Source organism: Miscanthus floridulus, chromosome 12, assembly GCF_019320115.1.
Source record: "Miscanthus floridulus cultivar M001 chromosome 12, ASM1932011v1, whole genome shotgun sequence".
Taxonomy (NCBI): domain Eukaryota; kingdom Viridiplantae; phylum Streptophyta; class Magnoliopsida; order Poales; family Poaceae; genus Miscanthus; species Miscanthus floridulus.
The window spans coordinates 16,726,111-16,748,531 of record NC_089591.1 but is presented as its reverse complement, the minus strand read 5'-3'; positions in this window follow the sequence as shown (position 1 = coordinate 16,748,531).

Sequence of the window (22,421 nt, the reverse complement as noted above, 5' to 3'; positions counted from 1 at the left end):
GGTCGACCGATAGTAGCTCACCGACAGCGAATCCTCCGGTGAAACCAACCCCACCATGATGTTCCTCTCTCTCCCGCATCGATTCATGTAGGTGGTTAGCACAGAGGTGCACTGGAGGTGGCCCATCACCGACCATGGTGGCACGGCGGCGCGCCAGCCATCTTCAACCACAGCTAGGCTAGGCAAGAGGGGCTATGGTACCACAGTGCTCAGGCGAAGCTGTCAGCACTACTCTAGGGTTAGGGGATGTGCTCGGGAAGCCTGGCCGCGGGCATGTGCGCACGATGGTGGAGCTTACTCCGGTGAGGTTCATGTGCCGGTGACTTCAGCGGTGCAGCGGTTAGGCTAGGTAGGGGAAAAGCATCTATGAGATAAGGGAAAGGCAATGTGCAGGAATAGAAGCATGGAGGAGCGGTGGTGAGCTTGGGCCATGGCGGGCTCGCGCTCCGACGAGGTGCCAGTCATGGCTGCGGTGACAGGATTGGCCAATGGGACCTCACCTTGGCTCGAACGAGACTGCGACTGGGTCTTGGTAGTAGTGCAGAGCATGGCACGTCTATGGGTGCGAGCAATTGTGCGATGGTTGGCTAGTGGAGGAGCTGCATGGTGGCAACTGTCTTGACAGCAATGCCACGGCACGATGCTCGGCTTTGAGTGAGACCAACGAGGCGAATGGGCGCTGGCGAAGCGAGTAAGTGAGGCAGTGGGTGCATGGCATCGTCATGTTCGCGATGGCCTGACAAGTGGGGGCAGCACCGGCGTATGACCTCCACTTGGTGCAAGTGGCCTGACGCTGGTTGGTCATGACGGCATGGACAAGGTGGCCCTCAGACCCGACATCAAGTGACTGTCAGCGCATTTTCAACCCTTCCTAAATCCTAATCGGTGGTGAGTTAGCGAAATCCCCTTAAATCAAAGTTGTAGAGCTATGATAGGGCTACAATTTTTCTTTATAAATCATCAGCTAATTTGCAAAGGATCGTGAGTTACATCAACCCAAAGTCAGCTACATCAAACTGTAAACTCAGTCAAGAGTTAGAAAATTTTCTAAGTGAAAAACAACATTTCAATGATTTTTGTGATCCAATTTCAAGCATGTTAGGAGCTGAACTAGTCTATGACCCAAAAATAAAAGTTGTCACATTACTCAAGTACTACAACTTGTTTTAGGGTGCACATCCATGCAAAGCTTCTAAAATGTAGTTCAACTCCAGTCAAACATATCACATGAAATTGGTACTTTACACTATAAGTATGACTTAGAGACCAAACTAGCTTTAGTCATGAATAGCAAAGTAGTTCCTAGTAACATTCTAAACATGTTTGAAGCATTCCTAAGGTTCCACAATCATTTCATACATTGCTTACATGTAAATCCTAGGTCAAACTCAGCATATCATCACTTAGGAGCTTAATTAGGTGAAGTGACCTACATGAACATTGTTCCATTAAGTATCCTAAGTGTAGCTAAGGTATCTTAGTGACCAACATCAACCACTTGCACTCAATCACACATGATCATAAGCATACACATAGGGAAAACAAAAAATAACAAGTCATGTTTCACATGTTTCAATTGCATGTTTCATATGTAAAAGTTCATATATGAATGCGTAATGCTTATGCTCATGCAAATGGAAGTGCAATTATACAAGCCTAACACCTAGGGTGTTACAGTGCTGTCACAGCTAGTACTATGGCACCACGCCACCCCATGCCATGATGTGGGCACAAGACCATGACGACAACCACGTTCGGACATACATTGACGCCAAGACAAGACGACCTTCCTTGCAAGCCAAGATAGCTAGTTCCCCCTCCTTCAGGCTCATGACCGCCTAGTCAAGAGAACCTAGCTCTTTGTGTGTGACCTAGCCCATGACTCTATATAAGGGTAGCCAGGGCACCCCTCCAAGGTATAGACGAACAGATAGACTCTCGAGACTTCATTCGGGTAGTCCCTCTCCACTCTCCTACATCTTCCACTCTTCTTGCATATCACATTGTAAGAACTTCAGAGCATTCAACCGAGGAACATGCACTCGATCTTTCTCTAAGACTGGACATAGGGCTCCAGCCTGAACTAGTATAATTCCTTGTGTCTTTGGATGCTACCATTATCTTCCTAGAGTAGCACAAAAGTTGAATAAATTCACTCATTGGGTGATAAAACACCAACAGTTGATGCGCCACATAGGGGATAATCACACACTCTCTTTGTTTAGAAGTGTCGGTGTTTTGTAAAGTAGACTGGTAAATTTATATGATTGCCATGCTGCTCTAGGAGGACGATGGTAGCATCCAAATGACACAAGGATTTATACTGGTTTAGGATGGAGCCCTACATCCAGTCTCAGAGATGATCGAGTGTGTGTTCCTCGCTTGAATGCTCTGATGTTCTTACAAGGGGGGGGGTGCAAGAATAGTGGAAGAGGTTGGAGAACTAGAGCTAGTAGATGGGCTGCCTGAAGGGAAGCTATAGGAGCCCTACTACCATGGAGAATGAGTAAAATGATAGAGGATCTCTAAAGATGGTGCCCTGGCTATCCTTATATAAAGTTTAGGGCCAGGGCATATACAAAGAAGGAGGTTCTCCTGATCGAAGGGTCATGAGCTTGAGGGAGGTCCTAGCTAACTTGGCTTGCAAGCTACGCCATCTTGTGGTCCATGTTCGGGCATGGTTGTCATCATGGTCCTGTGGCCACATCATGGCATGGTGTGGTGTGGTGCTACTATGCCGGCCATGGCAGCACTGTAGGCATAGTGAAGGTTCGCTAGCCGTCCTATGTGATGTGGTCTTTGCCATGGTCTTCGTCATCGCTTCCTGGTTTCTTAGGGCATCATACAGGAGTTGGTAGCTGCCCTTAGGTCATCGGTCACCTTGTTGGCTGGAGAAGTTGAGGGCCATGATCCTGATCATTGGGGTCATGGCTTCCACCAGTCTAGATGGCCTCTAAGTCAAGGCCTTCATCGTGGATCCCATCTCATAGTGGGTGGAATCGTACATGCGTCTTGTCAGGCCATATTTGGCCCATGGTTATCGTACCAGTTGTCACTGTCTTAGATGGTGTTGTCTTGTCTAAGCTACGTGGTGTAGGGATGGCATCTGACTGAACCAAGGTGATTGATGTCCCTTCAGTCCTTGTAGTGTCAGTGTGGCATGCCTACTCATGTCAGAGCTATGCTTGACCTCTCCCCATTCATCCTAGGGGTCGAGACGGTGGAGAGGTCATGAGTCTCTTGCGCGTCGTGTGGCTAAGGCAGAAGGAGGGGTCATGGCCGACCCTAGCCTTAGCGTCATGCCTATTCTGCTTGGCTTAGCTAGGCCTCGATTGTTCAGGCCTTTGCTAGCTGATGTGTCATGGGCCGCTCATCCTGTTAATTAATTGGTGCCTTGAGACACCTAGGGATTATAACCCTGATAGTAGCCCCCAAGCATTTTTGCGATTGTGAACTAATCGTGAAAGCACTCTGTTGCATGCATATCAAATGTGGGTTTGAGATCGTGGATTGTTCGAGCTTGGTTGCTCGACCCCTTGTGGGCTAGTGCATTCAATGCGGTAGGTGACATTATATTCTGCCCCGTTAGGATGCCCTAACGATGTGGTACATGACTATTGAGCCCTGGCATGTCAGTGTGTTGTGTGTCAGGGTTTGTGACCTAGGCGGGGTCGAGTGGTCTCATTGATGCTATACCAGTCCTGCCTTTTGGAGGGTCTCTATCATAGAACTGATCAATTTTTAAGAGCATAAGTACTATGACAACCCACAAGCGGTCGCACTGTCATACTTGAGCCCATATTAACCCGGTAGTCTGTCGAGTACCACAACTGGTCTCGATAAACAATCCACATACAACCTAGATCATACATGATTCAACATACATGTCACATATTACATAAAGTTCATAGATACATTTCCATCATCAGAGTATGGAATAAAGTTATTACAAACCAAGTTTGATAGATAGTAGCGGAAGCAAATTAAAGTTCAAAAGTAGTATTTGCCAACAGAGTTCAAATACAGTGCCATCATATGATCACAATCCACAAGAGCATATAGAAGGATTTATAAAGATGCCCACCCAAGGCTCACTCCACATCCACTGTGGGATAGAAGCAATTCTTGCAATATCCATGATAGACGGTACCATCTGCAACAATGGGAATAAAACCCTGAGTACGCGAAGGTACTCAGCTAGACTTACCCGTCATAAACTAGAAATAAATTGACTCTAAGGATTATGCAAGGCTATATAAGTGGAGGTAGCTTGACAACATTTTGCATAAAAAGCAATTAACTCAATTATACAATTATATTTCGGTCATCAAGTTAATTATAGCTGTTCATCTCTAGATTAGCAACTATCCTGTGCCAAACATGTGGTATATCATTTTTAGAGCATACAATAGTAACCATAGCCAGTGTAGTAACTCCATCTTTATCTAAACTATCACATTCCATAATACAATTACTACGATGTTGGAGCTAGCCAAGTTTCTCACTATCCGGGAGAAACGGCGATTTGAATCAATTTCAACTAGCTGGGAATTTATTCCTAACACAAACCCACACTTCCCCCGTTAGGGTCACGTTGGGTCACCTTTGGTACAACTTAGGTCCACATTTCACGGGTTCACTCAATGCCGCACAATCATGGACAGATGGTAGCCAGGTCTCTCAAGCCATGCCTACCCACGGTCCCGGACCAGGTCACTCAGGTCATGCTTGCCCACGTTCTATTGATCCGCTCCCCGCACATCCTTACTACCATCAAGAGTGCGCACTTTGACAGAGTAGGGTCTGACCTGAGTTGAGCTACTCGGCTTCACGGTCGGAACAAGTTATCTGGCCAGCTTAGTGATAGGCATACGTTCAATCTTGTCAAAAGGTCCAACAACGGTACGGTCCTTAATTGACATAAACGGGGATAGATCCACACCCAAGACCTCCATGTCTTTCGACATCCCGCTCGGTCTCCATTTACATTACCCCATGGTTCTTTTCCGCGATAGCAAATATAGCCAACCATGGTTCGGTATCCACCTATATATCATAGGTGATAGGAAATCACCTGACTTCTACCGGTTTAAGCATGGCTAAGCATATATTCGATCTTGGACCTACACAAGGTTAAAGGTATATGTATCTGGATAAGGTAGTTCCATGCATCAAGTGTTTCCAATCAACTCTTATAACCTAATGCATCAAACATAAAGGACTCAAGTAGTGTTTTGTAAACACTAGGAGACTTAAAATGCTCCAAGGCTTGCCTTTCAGAAAAGAGGTGGGGCGGTGGTCAGGGCATTCTGGGAGCTCTTCTAGATTTTGCTCCTCTTCTTCAGGAGCTATGGCTTGAGGAATCTCCTGCTGGTCCCCTTTCTCTTCTTCGTTGAATTCCAGCAACGTTATCTCCTTGATCGATCCTATATGCATGATCATGGAATAAGATATCGCTAATGCATATATGACGACACGTATAATATGATTAGAAGTGATGAATGCATCCTTGTAAGTAATTTCAACAGCATGGTGTCAAAGTAATAATAAGTGTATCATATTTTACTAAGTAGGTGCATATCTCTTCTTGATTACTTAATCAAACACTTCTGCAATTCATTTACCGAACTACAAAATAGTAGCTACTTATTTTAACCATACCTAGAGTTATATACATCAAAATCCTATGATTATGGACATTCTTGAAAGCTTATGAAATGGTCTACAACTTTCTTTCAATACTCTCAAGGTGATTGAACAGTTATATAGGTCAAACAAATCAGTCAATCAAATCTGTTCGGAAAGTAAACATCGCAGACAGCAAACTTATAACAGCTAAAACTCTTAAACCCTAAAGCCTATAACTGTAAAAATTTAACACAAGGTGTATTAGTAAGTTATCTACAACTTTGTTATTAACAAGTTTTACATATAAGACCATTATCAACATGAAATCATCCACACAATCAAAACTATACATGCAGCCATCTATTTCAATTACAAAGCAACAATTAATTAATTGCATACAATCACTTGCTTCTAAGCCTCACCATTAACACCAACAGTTCATATGCATCACAAGTACCATAGAAAGCATCATGGACAATCACAATTTAATTACTTAATTGCCTTTATTAATTTAATTAGATAATTAGGGTAAATAACAAACATACACCAAATGTGCACAATAAATTCTCATACAATTACATTGGCTTTCTAGTGCTTACAATATGCTACTGTGAAAATTTCATAACATTTGGTCATGTATAACATCCTATGCAAAAATGACAAGCTAGCAAGGGTTATTTTTGTGAAAATAGTAAACCCTATAGAAAAGTGTCAAACAACAGATTATATATTTTTCCTAGCTTCATATTAGTTCCATACTACTGTACAAAAAGTTTCATAGCAATATGTTACATATTTTTATCCCTATATTTTTCCTCAAAAAATGCCATTTATTAACAGATAAATACAAAGACCATATTTAAATCAAGTTCACTGCAAGCTTAATATTTTTCCTAGCTAGAGCATGTCAACACAAGACTAACAAAATTGGAATCACAATTTTACCATTTTTCTAGCTCAAGATATCTAATTTACAATTTTACTAACATTCAAAAAGCACTTATTTAAATACATTTTAATCACCAAGAAAAATATCAGAAACTATACATTTTATATTTTTACAAAACACTACACTTCATTAGGAACACAACAAAATTTGGTTCATAAAAAATAGACATCTAGAACTCCACTTATGATTTTCAAAGTTTGCATTCAAATCTAAAAATAAATGAACTAGCCCTAAACTCAACAGCCACTGATAGCTGGGACCCACGTCAGTCGGGCCACTGGTCAGCGACATAGAAAATAGGGGAGCGGCATGGACCGACCCTAGCTCATCGCCGGTGTGTTCACCGACGGTGGGGTCACCACCGACGGCTTCACGACGAGGCCCCACAGCGATGGGTACACACAGTTGGCTCGGAGGTGCAAAGGAGGTGGCTCGTCACCGGCCATGGCGGCACGACGGCGTGCTAGCCATCTCTGGTCATAGCAAGGCTCAGCGAGGGAGGCTATGGTACCATGGTGCTCAGGTGAAGCTGTTAGGGCTACTCTAGGGTTAGGGGATGCGCTCAGGATGCCTGGCCGTGGGCATGTCCATGCGGCGGCGGAGCTCACTCTGGCGAGGTTCGCAAGCTGACGATGTCCGAGCGGTAGCGGTTAACTTAGGTGGGGTAATAGCATCTACAAGCTATGGAAAAGACAATGCACAAGAAAATAAGATCAGAGGAATGGTGGCAAGCTCGGGCCACGGTGAGCTCGTGGTCCAGCGAGGCGCCAGTCATGGCGGCGGCGACGGAAATGGCCAATAGCCCTCACCTTGGCTTGAATGAGACTGTGAAGGGGTCAAGGAAGTAGAGCAAAGCCATGCTTGTCTACGGGTGCAAGCAATGGCGTGATGGTTGGCTGATAGAGGAGCTGCGTGATGACGAAGCTGCAGGTGGTCGGTGGCGCTCGGTTTTCACTACAACGGACATGAGAGAGAGAGAGAGAGAGTTGGAGACGGAGGAAATGAGCGGGTGAGTGCGGGGTGAGGCGCACGACGTCAAGGGCTCGGCGTTGGCCAGTGGTAGCCATGTGGCGTCGAGTTCCTATCTACGATCGGCCATGAAGGCGCGATGCGGCCTGGCCATTAGCGTCTGAATCAGTGACTAATAGCCCGATTTCAAGTCATTCAATCTCCTAAATGGTGGTGAATTAGTGCAAGATGTTAAAACAATATTTGTAGAGCTATGTACCAGCTACAAGATTGCTTAAAAACCTTCTCCTAATTCACAATGGTTAGGGAGTAAAATTAGCACAAAGTCGAGCATGTCACACTGTTAACTCAAAATGGACTTAGTGAATTTTCTAAGTGCTAAAAACAGTGAAATGCTGATTTTTGTGAGCCAATTTCAAGCATCTTAGGAGCTAAACTAGCCTATAACCAAAAAATAAAAGTTGTTCCTCTCATCTAATACTACTACTTTGCTTTAGTGAACACATCCATGCAAAGTCTCTATGACATAGTTCAAACTAGGTCAAACATACTACATTTAATTGATGACTAACACTTGAACTATGACTTAGTGACCAAACTAGCCCTAGTCATGAATACCAAAGTTGTTCATAATGACATTCTAAACATGTTTAATCTATTCCAAAGGTCACACAAGCATTTCATACTTTGGTTACACATAATACTTCCTAGGTCAACATGCATATCATCACTTAGGTGCTTATTGAGACAAAGTGGTCTACATGAGCAATGTTCCATTAGTCATCCTAAGTGTAGCTAAGATGTTTTAGTAACTAACATCAACCACTTACACTCATTCACACATGATCATAAGCATACATACAAGGAAACATAAAATAACAAGCATGTTTCATATGTTTCAATCATGTGTTTCATATGTAAAAGCTCATATATGAATGCTTGATGCTTATGCTCATGCAATGCGAGTCAGATTATGCAAGCCTAACACCTAGGGTGTTACAGCCCCTCCCCCTTATAAAAATCTTGTCCTGAGATTTGCAAGACCTACCATTCTTTGAAAAAGTTGGGATAAACCTCACATAAGTAATCCTCTCGTTCCCACGTGGCATCTTATTCACTATGATTATTCCACACCATCTTATAGAACTTAATGATCTTACTCCATGTTACTCTTTCCATTTCTTCTAACACTCAGATTGGTTTCTCTTCATAGGTCAAATCCGATTGGAGCTTAATGTTGGTGGGTACAATGGCTTCCTCAGGTACACAAAGACATCTCTTCAACTGAGAAACATGGAAGACATTGAATATGTTACTCATCTCTGGTGGAAGTTGTAACTTGTAAGCGACATTCCCTTTCCGTTCAGTAATCTTGTATGGCCCTACATATGTAGGCGCAAGCTTTCTTTTTACTCCAAATATTTATACTCCTTTCATGGCTGACACTTTCAAGTATACATAGTCTCCCACTTCAAAAGTCAGTGGTCTTCTTCTTTTATCAGCATAACTCTTTTGTCTTGATTGAGCTGCTTTCATATGCTGTTGGATAATGTGCACTTGCTCTTTAGCTTTAGTGACAAAGTCAATGCCAAAGTATCTTCTCTCACCGGGCTCAACCCAATTCAACAGAGTTCTACATTTTCTACCGTATAAGGCTTCAAACGGAGCCATCTTGATGCTTGCTTGATAACTGTTGTTGTAGGAGAACTTGGCTAAAGGTAGACATTTCTCCCATGAACCCTTGGAAGATATAACACAAGCTCTTAGCAAATCTTCTAAGATCTGGTTCACTTGCTCAGTCTGTCCAAAAGTCTATGGATGGTATGTTGAACTTCTAATTAGCTTAGTCCCTAAAGCCTGGTGCAAGTGTTCCCAAAACCAAGCTATAAACTATGGTCCTCGATTTGGGATTATAGTCCTAGGTATTCCATGTAGTCTCATGATGTGAGAAACATATAGTTTGGCGTATTTCACTATGTGGTCTGTTGTTTTAACCGGTTTAAAATGTGCTGACTTGGTGAGACGATCTACAATGACCCATATGGAATCATGACCTTGCTGTGTCATTGGAAGGCCTATGATAAAGTCCATACTAATTTTTCCCATTTCCAACCTAGAATAGGCAAAGGTTGAAGTAATCCGGTAGATTTCAAATGAACGGCCTTTACTCTACTGCAATTATTGCACCTAGCGACATAGGCGGCGATTTCCTTCTTCATCCTAGTCCACCAAAAATGGGGTTTCAAATCTTGATACATTTTACTACTACTCGGATGGATAAACAACTTGGAAGAGTGAGCTTCATCTAAAATTTGATTTCTAAGCTCATGGTCCTTCGGTACCACAAGTCGGTCCTCAAACCATTGCACACCTCTTTCATCTAATCTGAAATGCTTGGTTTCTTGGTCTTGCATCTTTCTCTTGATGTGAAATATTCTTACATCTATCTTCTACAGTTCTATGATTTTGCTCTTAAGGGAACAACTGATAGTGATATTGTGTAGTAGGATAGGATGTAACAAATTAAATCCATCTTCCAACAATGCTTCCATAGTGTTGCAATGAGACTTTCGACTAAGTGCATTGGCCACAACATTGGCTTTCCCTAGATGGTAGTGCACTTCCAAATTGCAGTCCTTAATCAACTCTAACCATCTTCGCTGTCTCATGTTCAGCTCAGGTTGGGTAAAGATATATTTGAGACTTTTATGGTCAGTATATATGTGACATATGTTGCCCAACAAATAATGTCTCCATATCTTTAATGCATGAACAACTGCTGCAAGTTCTAAATCATGCGTAGGGTAGTTGATTTCATGTCTCCTCAACTACAGGGAAGCATGGGCAATAACTCTTCCTTCTTGCATAAGCACACACCCCGAACCTATACCTAATGCATCACAGAACACATTGAAAGTCTTTTCAATGTCGGGCTATGCTAAAACAGGAGCTGTTGTTAATAGAGTCCTTAGGGTGTGAAAAGCTGCTTCACACTCTAGTGTCCAATTGAACTTTTCATCTTTCTAAAGGAGTCTAGTCATGGGCTTAGCTATCTTGGAGAAATTCAGAATGAAATGACGATAATAATCTGCTAACACTAGGAAACTCTGAACTTCATGAACCGAAGTCGGGGCCTTCCAATCCATGACCTCTTGTACTTTAGATGGGTCTATAGAAATTCCATCCCTCGATAAGATATGACCCAAGAAAGGTACTTTACTCAACCAAAATTCACATTTGCTAAACTTGGCATATAACTTATGTTCCCTCAATCTGGACAAAACAATTCTCAGATGCTCTGCATGATCTACCTCATTCTCCCAATAAATCAAGATATCATCGATAAACACAACCATGAACTTGTCGAGCTCGGACATGAATACCGAATTTATCAAGTACATGAAGTAGGCAGGAGCATTTGTTAGTCTAAAAGACATGACCAAATACTCATACAAGTCATACCTAGTGGAGAAAGCAGGTTTAGGTATGTCCTCTGGCTGAATCTTTATCTAATAATAGCCTGACATCAAGTCAATCTTGGAGAATACCTACTTTTACAAACTGATCGAACAAGATATCGATACGAGGCAAAGGATACTTGTTTTTGATTGTCACAACATTAAGTGGCCCATAATCCACACACATTCTCAAGGACTTGTCCTTCTTCACAAACAAAGCTAGACATCCCCATGGAGATGAACTTGGTTGAATGAGACCTTTGTCCAATAGTTCTTGTAACTGAATTTTAAGTTCAGCTAACTCATTCGGTGGCATCCTATAGGGTCTTCTTGAGATGGGTGTCGTACCTAGCACTAACTCAATCTTAAATTCCACATCCCTATCAGGTGGTAAACTAGGTAACTCATTTGGGAATACATCAGGAAACTCACAAACCACTAGAATATCACAAAGGGTAGTGGCTTGGATAGCACATGACAAGTTTTGGAGTTCAAAGTTGCGGGAAAGTGGTACTAGGAAAGAATTACTCCCCTTTGGTTCTCTCAACATAATAGTACGAGTGCTAGTGTCAATAAGAACCCCATGATCACTCATCCACTTCATGCCTAAGATCACACTTATGGATAATCCGGGCAACACTATTAGATCCATTGTATACTCCCTCCCTTGTATAGAGATGAGCACATTTCTAACCATCTTATTGGTAGAGATAGTAGCTCTAGCTGAACTTATACTATAACCACCCTTGCTTACCTCAATTACTTTCTGATCATGCCTAGATGCAAATGCTTGCTTCATTAATGAATGAGAAGCTCCTGAATCAAATAAAACAATGGCGGGATGCTTGTTGACAAGAAACATACCAGCGGTGACCACCTCTCCTACATGCACCTCTTCAACAGCAGTGTAGTGCACATATCTAGGACATGCCTTAGAGTTCGACTGCCTTTGATTTCCTTGGTTCTGATTGCAGTTCTTCTTAGGATGGGGGCATTCCTTGGCCCAATGACCTACTTGATTACAATTGAAGTAGGGTTGATTGTTCTTGGGTCATGTGGAGCTTCCTTGCCCTCCATCCCCCTTGGCTAAGGCAATGGTGAATGCCCTATGAAACACCTTTTGAGGTCTGCTGTTTTGAGCTTTTGGTGGAGGAGGTCAGAACTTGGGCACCGATGGTCGAAATGGTGGCCTAGCTGCCACTAGATCTCTAGACTATGAAGATACTGAGGCACCTGCCTCAGCTGCCCTCTTGCGGCTCTTTGCTGTCACATGTAGATTATTGTGGTTCTCCTGGGTCAATGCATCACTGATGAACTCATTGTAGGTGGTGCACTTGGAGTTGGCCATAGTCTTCATCAACTTAGTGCCAAGACCTCGCTTGAAGCTTTCCATCTTCTTTTCTTCGGTGTCAACAAAACCTGGGGCATACCTAGACATGTTGAAAGCTTGCATAGCAATGTCGCACTAAATCTGTAGGGGGCACCTGCCCTCCATGAGGACGCCTGGGAGGCTCTTGCTGTCCATAACAAACCTCATGCATCTTGACAGGCTATTCCTATAGCCTTAGTATCTCTCTGGCCTTGCCACTTGTCACTCTGTAGTCTTTGCCTTTGAAAGCAAAGTGAATAAATCTATGATGAGGATCGATGAAGAGCAAAGCATAAAACTAACGAACCCAAGATGGTACATATATTCCCGTCCGTCCAATTAAATCTGTCAACCCTGGCAAATATGATAAGTAAGGCCGAATGTGCTCTCTGGCTGCTGCCACAATGGACTCTATCCGACAGACTCTCTAAGATCTAAACACTGCCCCACTATTGAGATAAGCATTGTAGAAATCTTCCTGCAGTGACGTGTAGAAACCCTCAGCTGCTCTCTCATCCCTCCTCGGAGGAAACCAAACCTCAAACTCTACAAATCGTAGCTGCTGAACCTATCTGGCGGTGGCGGCCCTCAAGTTGAGATGCACTACTGGAGGTGGACCCAGTGGTCTAGGTGGTGGATGTGATCCCCTCCGCTGTGTTGGCGGCCTCGGCGAGACTGGTACACGGGTCCATCCAGAGCGGCGAAGCTGAGGTGCCAGCTCTGTCTCCTCAGCCTCCTAGGTCTGTAGTGCCTGCTCACCCTCCTGAGTCTCCTGGGCTAGCTGAGGCTCTACTGGTGGGGGCTGCTGCTGTGCCTCCTACTTTGCTGACTGACCCTCCTCAATGGCAACCCATCGGCCTGCAAGCGTGGTAGTCCTAGCTGGACTACCGTGACGACGCTCAACCTCCTTAATCGTAGCTCTGACTGCTGGTGAAACCGGCTGATCTATAATGACAACTCCGCTACGGGCACCACCTCTCTTGGCATGCTCTGTGGCCTCTGCAACAGCTGCTACTCTTGTTGTCTCTGTGTTGGGGTACTTCCACTTCTTGGATGTCACCTGCTTGGTTGACTTGCCCTTCGATCCTGCTGGCTGGCGAGGTGGGGGCCTCCGATCATCATCACCTGGGCCACCACCAATGTTCTTGGTGTGAGCCATCTAAACTGATAAGATGATGAACTGCCGCTGATGAAGATCAACTGTCAAACTACCGCTTTCGAGGCTTGGCCTCGATCCTTACTCACGAGCTTGGCTCCAAGTTGACTGCCAACTGCCAGAAGAACCACAATGGAACCGACTTGCTGCACGATAGAGTAGATGGATATACGAATAAATACAATATATCTAATAGATGCGAAAACCTAGGAAGCAAGCAATGTAGGTACGAAATTGAGACAACGGGCAAGCTACCTGATGATCCGGCGATCTAAGAAAAGAAAAGGCGACACGCGGGGGAACCCTCGGAACTAGCAGGGGCTAGGGTTACAAGGAGCAGTGATGAACTGGTGGCCCTAGAAATTTTTGAAATCAGTGCATTGTAATGCAATTTGATCTAAGCAAATCGAAATTGAACCAGGGAGCTAGCCTTACCGAGAGGAGGTAGGCCAAAGGCACTGGAATCGATTTTGAATAAAACTTGGTGCCAGAGGAAACGATGGTGGCGCTGTCACTAAGAGCTGCACGGATCAGACGCGCGAGCTAGGGTTGGCGCAGCATAGGAGCAAGCACCGACAGGGCAGGGCAGGCACGGTGGCGTGCGAAGTGAGCACAAGGCGGTCGGCTCAGCAAGTTCCGGTGGCGCGGCGAGCTTAGGCGCGGAGGCTTGGGTGCGAGGTGGCCGGCGTAGGGTTGCGGTGGCGTGGTGAGCAAAGCGGCAGTGATTTGGCGACGGCTCAGGCTAGGGCAAAGGCGAGGTGAGGGGCAAAAAAGGGTATGGCTACAGTTAAATAGTTCCCCACACGCGACGGATTAGGAAATGGAGAAAAGAGTCCCGAAGCCGCGCGAGATCCACTGACCGGACGCTCTGGTGGTAGCGACCGGACGCTACCACCCAGCGTCCGGTCGATTCCAGAGAGGTCCAGTTTCTCTGGAATCAGGACCGGACACGTCCGGTGGTCCATGACCGGACGCAGGTAGGGTCCGGTCAGTACAACTTGTTCTTCCTTCGATCGACCGGATGCTGGATCCCCTCCTGACCGGACGCATAGACGCAGCGTCCGGTCACTCCATCGGCTGCAGTTCACATCCGGTGAATTGATCGGACGCTGGACAGCAGCGTTCGGTGCAGCGTCCGGTGCACCTTTTCCAGCAAATCTTCAAACATCCTTCGCGCTGCCTGTTCTTAATCAAGTCCCAACTTGAATAAGATCCAAATAAACACCAATTAGGACTGATGTGAGTGACCTTTCTCAAACCCTCATATTTTCAAAATATTTTGCCTTAGGCTATAATTCTTTTTAAGAAAATAGGCAACAAGAGGGCAAATGGAACAAAATGACAAAACAACATTCATGCATATGCAATACTTGTAAGTAAATCTAGTTGCTTGTCAAGTTTGATCCAAGGTTAAGCTTCTTCACACGCTTTTTGGTGGTTATCTTAACCATGTTAGACAAGCCCTATATGCATTGCCACAAATTAAGCATGTTGTATATTACAATGAATGCAAGGGACAACACAAGCTCAATTTTTAATGAAGTTACTAAAATCAAGTACATTGAGCTCATTCCGCAATCTACAAAACGTAGCCTCATCTAGCGGTTTAGTGAAGATATCTGCTAATTGATCTTCGGATCTAACACCTTCTAGTGATATATCATTTTTACCCACATGATCTCTCAGAAAGTGGTGGCGGATATCTATATGCTTGGTGCGAGAGTGTTGAACTGGATTATTTGCAAGTTTTACCGCACTTTCATTGTCGCACAAAAGAGGTACCTTTTCTAGAACTACTCCATAGTCTAGTAAAGTTTGTTTCATGTATAAAATTTGTGCACAACAAGCACCCGCGGCAATGTATTCCGCTTCGGCGGTGGACAAAGCCACACTATTTTGTTTATTGAGGACCAAGACACAAGTGATCTACCAAGCAAATGGCACCCTCCGGATATGCTCTTTCTATCAACTTTGCATCCGGCGTAATCTAAATCGGAATAGCCAATTAATTCAAATAAAGCTCCTTTGGGATACCAAAGGCCAATGCTTGGTGTGTGCTTAAGATACCTAAGGATTCTTTTTACGGCAATTAAATGTGTTTCCTTAGGACTAGCTTGAAATCTAGCACACATACACACACTAAACATGATGTCGGGCCTAGATGCGGTTAAATATAGCAAGCTACCAATCATAGAACGGTAGAGAGTTTGATCAACCGGGTTACCTCCCTCATCTAGGTCGAGATGTCCATTTGTAGGCATTGGTGTCTTGATTGGCTTACATTCATCCATCTTGAATCTCTTGAGAAGATCTTTTGGGTATTTCTCTTGAGAGATGAAGATGCATTCTTTTATTTGCTTGACTTGAAAACCAAGAAAGAATGTAAGCTCACCAATCATTGACATCTCGAACTCCTTCGACATCAATTCACCAAATTCTTTGCATGAGTCTTTATTTGATGATCCAAAGATGATATCATCAACATATACTTGACAAATGAAGATATGCCCATCAAGCTTCTTGGTGAATAGTGTAGTGTCGACCTTCCCAATGGTGAAGCCCTTCTTAACGAGGAAGTCCCAAAGGCGCTCATACCAAGCTCTTGGGGCTTGCTTAAGCCCATATAGTGCCTTGGACAACCTATAAACATGATTAGGATATCTAGGGTCTTCAAACCCAGGAGGTTGATCAACATAGACTAGTTCATTAATAAAGCCATTTAAAAATGCACTTTTCACATCCATTTGATATAGTTTCATTTCATGATGTGATGCATATGCAAGAAGGATACAGATGGCTTCTAATCTTGCAACCGGTGCAAAGGTCTCTCCAAAATCCAAACCTTCAACTTGAGAGAACCCCTTTGCAACTAGTCTTGCCTTGTTTCTCACAACAACACCTTGATCATCTTGCTTGTTGCGGAACACCCACTTTGTTCCAATGACTCTTGCACCTTTTGGTCGCTCTTTAAGAGTCCAAACTTCATTGCGAGTGAAGTTGTTCAACTCTTCATGCATGGCATTGTTCCAATGACTCTAGCACTCTTGTGGTTGACATGAAAGCTTTGGTTGGATGAGTGTTTGCAACTTGCTTGCCAGCTTGACATGCACTACAAAGCTTGTCCTTCTCAAACTTCACATCCTTCAACCCTCTCACCAAATCATTCTTCATAAGCTTCTTGAGTGAGCTCATCCCAACATGAGCAAGTCTTCTATGCCATAGCCACCCAAGTGTTGTTTTGGTGAATAGGCAAGTCTTCAAGTTTGCATCTTCGGAGGTGAAGTCAACTAGATATAAGTTGTTGTATCTAAATCCATTGAATATCACTTGATTGTCATCTACCTTGGATACAACAACCTCCTTCTCGGTGAATAAGCATTGAAAGCCAAGATCACACAATTGCCCAACAGATAGCAAGTTGAAGCTCAATGAAGCAACATAGAGCACATTGGAGAAGGAATAATCATTTGATATTGCCACTTTGCCCAATCCTTTAACCTTGCCCTTTGAATTATCTCCAAATATTATTTTCTCTTGTCCATCTACCTCTTCATCTAGTGAGGTGAACATACGAGGATCACCGGTCATATGTTGAGTGCAACCACTATCAATAACCCAATGACTTCCATCGGTCTTGTAGTTCACCTACACACATGAGATTCAAACTTTAGGAATCCAAACTTGTTGAGGGCCCTTCACCTTCTCAACAAGTGACTTAGCCACCCAAATCCTCTTAGGCCTACTCTTGTTGGGGGGGTCCTAAGAACATGACTTTCATCTTTCCACTAGAATCTTTTCTAAGCATGTAGTGAGCATTGAAAGCAAAGGGTCTAGCATGCTTGGGCAAGGGTTGTGGTGGTGGAGTTTGACACTCATGAGCAAAGTGGCCTTCTTGTCCACACTCAAAACATCTCTTTGGCTTTGGCTTTGGCTTTGGCTTTGATTGTTGGTGTTGAGCTTGAGCCTTCTTCTTCTCTACACTTGCCATATATCCAATGCCACTTCTATCCATCTTCATGACGATATTCATGAGTAGCTCACTTTGGAGATGCTTGCCTCTAGCAAACTTGCTCAATCCCACCTTGAGATGCTCTTTCTCCATCTTGAGCTTCTTGTTCTCTTCCTTGAGAATATCATTGTTCTTCTCTTCCTTGAGTTTCTTGTTTTCTTCTTTGAGCTTCTCATTCTCAAGGATCAACTCTTTGTCATGATCAAGAGTTTCTAGCACAATGGTGTTGTGACTTTTCATCTCTTCAAGAATCTTTCATAAGCTTCTCATTGTCACTCTTGAGATTGACATACTCATCATAGTCATTGCACTCAACCACTTGCTTGCCTTTGCTACTAGATCCATGCTCAATGCTCTCACCAATTAAATCATCACATGAGGTAGCTATATCAATCTTAACAACATGGTTAGTAGCATCATGTGGCTCATTTGGTAAGAATTCTTGTGCAATAACAAGGGTATCATAATTGATCTTTAGAGTTGTATATTCATCTTTTAGCTTGTTGTGACTAGTGATAAGCTCATTGTGCACCCACTCAAGTTTATCATGTTTATCTTTAAGCTCTTTCTTAGAAGATTTGAGCTCCTTGAGTTTGGATGATATAGAATCATTTGTTTCTTTGAGCTCATCATTAGCCTTTTCTAATGTATCACACTTAGCTAAAAGTAAATCATTTTTAGCATCAAGTTTTTCATTTATAGCTCTACTCTTTCTAATGATCTTAGTGTATTTTCTTAATATTTTGACAAGATCATCATATGTAGGTGAGTCATCATCGCTATCGCTATCATCATCACTAGCTTGCTCATCATCACTACTATCATCACTCTTAGTTACCTTGCGTTCACCCTTGGCCATAAGGCATAGGTGTGTAGAGGATGATGGCGATGGTGGCGGTGAGGATGCACGATCAATAGCAATGGCGGCCACCTTCTCATTGTCACTCTCATCATCGGATGATCCACTTGATGAATCAATGTCCGTGAGCCAATCACCGACAATGTAGGCCTTGCCACTCTTCTTCTTCTTGTAGAAGTCCCTCTTTTTGCCATCTCTCTTCTTGTATGGCTTGTTCTTTTTCTTTTCATCTTCATCGCTTAAATCATCTTTCTTGCCCTTGTTCTTGAACTTGTCTTTCTTGGGCTTTGTGCATTGATGAGCTAGGTGGCCAAGTTCACCACAATTGTAGCAATCCATCTCGGAGATTGACTTTCTTCTTGAGCTAGTGAAGAACTTCTTCTTCTTGCCAGTCAAACTTGATGCCACTCTTGTTTAGCTTCTTTAGCATCTTGGCGGTCTTCTTCACCATGAGAGCAAGACTTTCTTCATCATCTTCATCACTTGAGCTCTCATACTCAAGTCTTGCCTTGCCCTTATCTTGGCTAGCTTTGAATGCTAAGTCTTTCTCTTTCTTCTTTGTAGAGGATGAGCCATCTTGTGGTGTGATGTGCATATACATCTCATGAGCATTGATCTTTCCCAAGATTTGCGTCGGTGTAGCGGCGGAAAGATCACCTTGATGTAGCACGGTCATAATGTGCCCATATTTGTCAATGGGGAGGACACTCAAGATCTTTCTCACAACATCGGATGGTGACATTTGAGTAAGTCCAAGCCCATTGACTTCCTCTACAAGAACATTTAAACGAGAATACATTTCATTAGCACTTTCTTTGGGAAGCATCTCAAAAGAATTTAGCTTTTTAATTACAAGATGATAGCGTTCCTCACGCTCACTCTTGGTTCCCTCATGGAGCGCACAAACGTCTGACCATAGTGCATGGGCATCTTTGTGGTTCCTTACATGATTGAACACATCTTTGCAAAGGCCTCTAAAGATGGTGTTGCGAGCCTTTGCATTCCATTTTTCATAGTTTACTTCATCGCCTTGAAGTTGTGCGGCATTCTTAGGTGATGGGAACCCTTGAGAGGTGGCTCTAAATATTCCAACAGTCTAGAGCTTCTAGGTAAGCCTCCATGCGAATTTTCCAATATGGAAAATCATCCCCCTCGAAGATAGGAGGAGGTCCATCCCCATGAGACATCTTACTCTAAGCAGTTAAGCTTAAAAACAGTGAGCACAAGGCTCTGATACCAATTGTAAAGGATCAAGATGCCCAAGAGGGGGGGTGAATTGGGCTAATTCTAAATTCTCTTGCAATAATCAAATCCTACGGATAGCCCAATTAATCCCCTTGTGCCTAGAAAAATGTTTCTATCAAATTAACGCATAAAAGACTTGCAACCTATGTTCCAAACTTACTCTAGCATAGCAATTCTATGAATGTAAAGACAAGTATTGAATTGCTCAAAGTAAATACTTAAAGTAAATGCTCAAAGTAAATGGAGAGAGGAACGCGGCGATGTTTTGCCGAGGTATTGGAGAGTCGCCACTCCCCACTAGTCCTCGTTGGAGCACCCGCGCAAGGGTGTAGCTCCCCCTTGATCCGCGCAAGGATCAAGTGCTCTCTACGGGTTGATTCTTTGACACTCCATCGCGGCGAATCACCCAAAGCCGCTCACAACTTGAGTTGGGTCACCCACAAGCTCCGCCGGGTGAACACCAAGCTCCCAATCACCACCAAGTCATCTAGGTGATGGCGATCACCAAGAGTAACAAGCACGAACTCTCACTTGACCATGCGAAGCCTAATGAGAAGATGGATGCACACTTTGCTACTCTTGATTTGCTAGTGAGGCTACTCTCTTGGATTCTCAAATCACAAACACCTCACTAGGACCTTGCTCTTCTTGGCACTCACAAACATGTTTCTCAGCTGTTGGAATGAGCAAAAGTAACTCCACACATGAGTGGAGCTTCTATTTATAAGGCAGCCTGAAAAATGAACCGTTATGAGCTTCCGCTGGGATGACCGGACGCTCCAATCGTGTTGACCAGATGCTCCGGTCAGTTCAACCCACGAACCAGTAGTAATGAGTTGACCGGACGTTGGTAGGGTCCGGTCAGCACTGACTGGACGTGTCCGATCGCATAAAACCCTTACTGGAACCTTACTGGACTCGATCCGGACTGCTGGATACTCAGGGTCCGGTCAGTACTGACCAGACACGTCCGGTCACACTTTCTCAAGTCTGGACCCTTACTAGGAGTCGACCGGACGCTGGTCCTCAGCGTCTAGTCACACTGACCTTCCAGCATTCAGTCACACCAGACTTGTTCTCCTCGGTCAAATGAACTGACTGGACCCTATGGCCAGTGTCCAGTCGCACCGGAGCCAGCGCCCGGTCAGTATTTGACCCTCCATTCACTTCCAACTTTCGAACATATGTGAACTGAAGTTTGCTCCAAAGGATCTTAGGCATTCATAGGAGCTACCTAGAGCTAGTTTTAACAAGTGTGCACCACACCTAACTCACTAGACTCAACTAGGTCAAGCTACCTGTCCATACCCCCCTTAATAGTACGGCCAAAGGAAAAACAAAGTCCTAAACTACTCTAAGTGTCTCTCCAACTCCAATCGACACTTAGAACTAGTCATCCTTAACCTTGTCGTCAATCCTTTGAAAACCGAAACGATTTCCATTGTAGGGGCATGACCAACTCGATTGCCCAATTGATCTCCATTACCATGACCTAACTTAATTGCATCTGCAAAACACACGTTAGTCATAGTAATCTTGTATTGTCATTAATCACCGAAACCCAACTAGGGGCCTAGATGCTTTCACTCCTATACACTCCTTCTTCCTCCTTCTCGTTTGTAACCCCACTGCAAACTTCGAGCACCTGGGCTCAGGAATAAAGTCACTGACCGACCCAAACTGGACGTAGGGCACGTTGCCTGAACCAGTATAAATCATGTGTTATTGAGTGCTAGGCCACCTCCAATCACAACGTACGACAAAACTACAAATATTCACTAGTTGGTCACTTTCTGCACCAACAGTTGGCATCGTCCGTGGGGAGGACGTTGTATGTTCAACACTTTTTTGGTCATCGGATGGCCCACTTTTCCGCCACCCTCGCCGTGGCGGGCTCGGGCGATACGATTCGCTTCGGCTCACTGGAGTTTCCTGCACTCTCATCCGCTAGGATGCGGGTTCCACCCATCTTCGAGCCATCCCAGGCCTTCCTCTTCAGAAGCCTAAACTTCGTCGCTGACCGGCTCAGGCGTGCTACATCTTTGCGAGGAGGCTCACATCCCGGCACCCATCGGAGGAGCACCCTCCATCAACTCTGGGACGCATGGCTTCGATGATGCAGCATCTACGCTTCTTTCCAAGCAAACTCTCTGCTCAAACCCCACTGTAAGCAATATGCATACTATTATTTACTCTTTGCTTACTGTCTCCCACCAATCACCCGAAGGGACTATATCACCCACACCACAAACACTGTACGATCGATTCCCCTATGGCCTCGCATCCTCTGCGGATGCGTATGCTCGGGGGCTCTGAGGGATGCTGGCGTCATCCCCCTCGCATCCGAATTCATGGGAATGGCAGGCTACGCTCCTGCCGAACTCCCGAATGGCGAGGGCGAGAGCGACGGTTCCAGCATTGGCGACGTGGCACCCTGCCACCATCCATCTCGGGAGTGCGCTATGGTGGACGCTCTGGGACAGCCACCGGTGGTTGTGGAGTCCGCGTAGACTCACACCCCTCTAGACCCACATGCGGGGGCCCTTGCGTCTACGCAAGCACATGCCGGGGAATTATGATAATGGCGGCAGAGCCAGCCGCCGCTTGCGCCGACACAGTCGGTATAGCATGTTGCGCCCCATGCGTGTGGCCCGGTAGGTGGTGTTTGTGGTCACGCCCGTCAAGTCCAACATGACATCATGAATAAGGGGAACGATCTCCCCCAATTCGCCTAGGTAGGCCAGAACATCGCTACTGCGGCGATGCTTCTGCGCGGCGT